Source organism: Peromyscus leucopus, chromosome 1 (genome assembly GCF_004664715.2).
Source record: "Peromyscus leucopus breed LL Stock chromosome 1, UCI_PerLeu_2.1, whole genome shotgun sequence".
NCBI classification, from domain to species: domain Eukaryota; kingdom Metazoa; phylum Chordata; class Mammalia; order Rodentia; family Cricetidae; genus Peromyscus; species Peromyscus leucopus.
This window is the reverse complement of record NC_051063.1, coordinates 7339483-7342771: the sequence shown is the minus strand read 5'-3', so window position 1 is coordinate 7342771 and position 3289 is coordinate 7339483. Positions and strand designations below refer to the sequence as shown.

At 42.6% G+C, this 3289-nt stretch overlaps 2 pseudogenes; both read right to left on the bottom strand.

The window, feature by feature from the left end:
* Positions 1-708: 708 nt before the first annotated feature.
* LOC114684284 lies at positions 709-1832 on the bottom strand (annotated as a pseudogene).
* A 476-nt stretch (positions 1833-2308) lies between these two features.
* LOC114684274 lies at positions 2309-2988 on the bottom strand (annotated as a pseudogene).
* Between the last annotated feature and the right edge of the window lie 301 nt (positions 2989-3289).

The window sequence follows — 3289 nt, the reverse complement described above, 5'->3', positions numbered from 1 at the left end:
TGCATCAACTTTGTAAATTCCTATGCTATCCTGTAGACTACTGGTCCTTCCCAAGTAAAAGTCTCTTTCCATGGATGCCTTGCCCTGAGGAAATCCATTGGACAGGCAGTCCAAGAAGTAGTAAAGAACAGAATGGATGTCATTTTTGGTAAATTCCTATTTGCTGAACTATACTTAAAATTTCTAAGATTTAACGACCAAATATACTTTTTTTTTCACACTGATCATGACTTTATTTAAAACTCAGCAAGCAGTACTGCAGAAAAACATCCATGTGTCAGATTCTAAACGCTGCATCTTCGATTTAGTTGGCAAAGACCACATTTAGCAAATCAACATTTTAGTCTTCCATGTACAAGCCAGATACACACTACACTGTAAAAAAGGAAAAATAGTTTCCTATTGTTTGAAAATACCAGTTTAAGTGTCAGACTGTAAAAAAATGCATAGATCTTCAATAAAAGAACTGGCTGCCTTCCCACGGCATTCCTTTTTACTTCATATGCAAGTTATTGGTTATGCTGTAGGATTTAACTCTGACAGCACTAAAAGGCGACTATTTAGGAGGCAGAAAAGGAAAAGGGAATGTATGTAAGGCATTTTTTTTTTAAGGTACAATAAGCATAATAGTGTCTGAGGAAGACGAGAGAAGAATTACTCAAGGCTAGCTCGGGTCTCACTGGATAACAACAATGGACTAAATACTGCGCTCCATGTGTGACTCTAGTAGTCAATGCCCTGGTCGTCGCCATACTGGTATTCTCGGGATAGTCATCAGTGTACTCGCCATGGTATTCATCGGGGTACTCTGCCTGGTAGTCGCTATCACTGATTTCTGACCCATTTGTTCCCGTGCCCTGGCTTCCGTTGTGAATGACAGGCTCCGTGGGGGCAGCACAGTACTTGGGGTCATACACTTGCCGCCCAAGCCCATACACGCTCATTCCTTTCTGGGAAGCGACTTTGTTGGTACCCATCTGAAGAGAGATGGTCGAGTTGTCCACTGGCTGTAATGTCAGCTTCTGGTCGTAGATGTCTCTTCTGGTACCCGGTGCCAACATCCCAGCCTGGCTGGCTCCTTTGTTGGTGCCCATCTGCAGACTAATCGTGGTCTGGTCAAAAGGTTTGTCAGTCTGCATTTTGGGATCATAAAGATGCCTCCTTGTCCCATAGGCTGTCATACCTGCCTGACTGGCACATTTGTTGGTTCCCATCTGTAAACCAATTACACTTTGGCCAGCCTTTAACTTGCCTTCATCAAAACGTCTCGTTTGTTTTTCTGCATACTTAACTCCAATGTCAATGGTTGTATGGAACCCTTTTGTTTTCGCCAGGCCTGCTAGGGCCACCAGCGTAGTCTGAACCTGGGTCATGTTGCCATTCTCAAAAAGATCATTTGCTTCAAATATGTCATGGGGCTTCATGCCATAAGCCTGAATGGCTTTAATAAAGTTGCCGATATTCTCCAACTGAGGCCAGTTTAGTGAGGATTCATTGACTTTCTTCACAGAGCCTGGCTGTAGCTTGTTTATGAGTTCGCAGAGGATGATGCCGTCCTTGAGGCCCAGCTGGAAGTTGGTGCCAATGCCCATGCCCGTCACCTCTTCTATCCAGTTGCGCAGATCTTCCTCCGCCTGCTGGTCATACTTGGATGCAATCTTGTTCTTGACCTCGGCGGAGAGCCCATAGGAAGGGCCCTTGTTGAAGTGGGTCATGGCGGTCCCGACGATGGGAAGGGGCTGCTGCGCTCGGGCTCGGGGGTGGGGATGATCTGTGGCCCTCGGTGTCCCTACTCCTAGCCCCAGCGGCGGCCGCATGGGAGATGCTCGAGCTCGCGCCTCTGCGCGGCACGAGAGAATCCGGAGCGTGGCTGGGGGACGTGGACGAGGCTTCGAGGGTCGGGTCGGGTCGGACTCGGGTCCCGCCGAGACTCAGGGTCACTCTGGAGTGGGCAAATATACTTTTTATTACTCATTTTACATACTCTTTATTATCAGATTGTGTCTGAACATTCTGATTTCAAGAGTTAAGGAAGTGTGGATAGTGAGTGACCATGATATCAATTTCTGTATGTTGTCATGAATATAAAAAATAAGATCATCCTGAATGAGATTTGGTGTTTGGGCAATCATTCAAGGTAATTCTCAGGAGCATCAGTGCCAGAGAATGGTTAATTTTAGTGTATGAAAAATTGTGAAATTATTTTGAATTCTAGGCATTGAAAAATAACTATGGCACCTCATATGTATGAGGTTATCCTGTAAATTTCAGTGTGAATCCTATAATACTTATAATTAGGGCTTGGATCTCAAAATTGAAAAGTAGGGAAGAGTTTAAGACAAACAAGAGAATAACAACAAAGGGCATCTAATGATGCCAATATAAAGTGAAGGATCTCCGGTTTGGAAATATGAGAACAAGAAAGTACCAACAAAGAGGAAATGTCACAGAAAAAGTGATTAAACCCACTGGAATGACAAAAGGAGAGGTGAAAAGTGAAGACAACAAAGATGGAGGATTGAAGGAGTCCACAAATGTAGGTGACAGATGCCATTAGGATAAATGTTGTGGTACATGCCATAGTGGTAGTATAATGCTAGTGTTTACACATTGCTGCAAGTTGGTCATAGACCATTGAGGTTAAGATGAAACATTTGAAGACAGCAAAGACGGCAAAGAACATCAGGGCAGTACATAAATTGTGGCACATGGTCTTATTTTCTGTGAGAAACCATTCCATTACTTTGGGAGTGACTGCTGAGACATAAACACACCATAACATGCAGAGCTTACTGAGGAAAAAGTACAAGGGAGTGTGGAGTCGGAAGTCCAGTGGAGTAGAATCAATGTGATCATGTCATGGTTAACAATCATCATGATCAAATAAATGAGAGTGAAAATGATAAATAAAGGGATCTGCAGTTCTGGGGCATTCGTTAGCCCCACAAGAATACATTCACTTGCCTCTGAAATATTTTCTATCGTCATTTGAAAATTAAGACCTATGAGAAGATGAGGAAAATAATTGTTGTTGTAGATGAACATTACTATGCCACTTGAAATATGTAAAATTCTTTTTCATGTTCAATGTTTTGTCTAATGTAAAGTAACATCAAGTGAATTCAGAGTAGAAGAAGGCTGATGATGATACAAGTGGACATTAGAATTTCTTTGGTAACAACAACTGGAAAAGACTGTGCAAGTTATGACTCGGGGTCTCATTTCAGTGTGCTTGTTATACCATATTGTTTATTACAGTTATCTAGCAAAGAATATTTTGTACTACCTG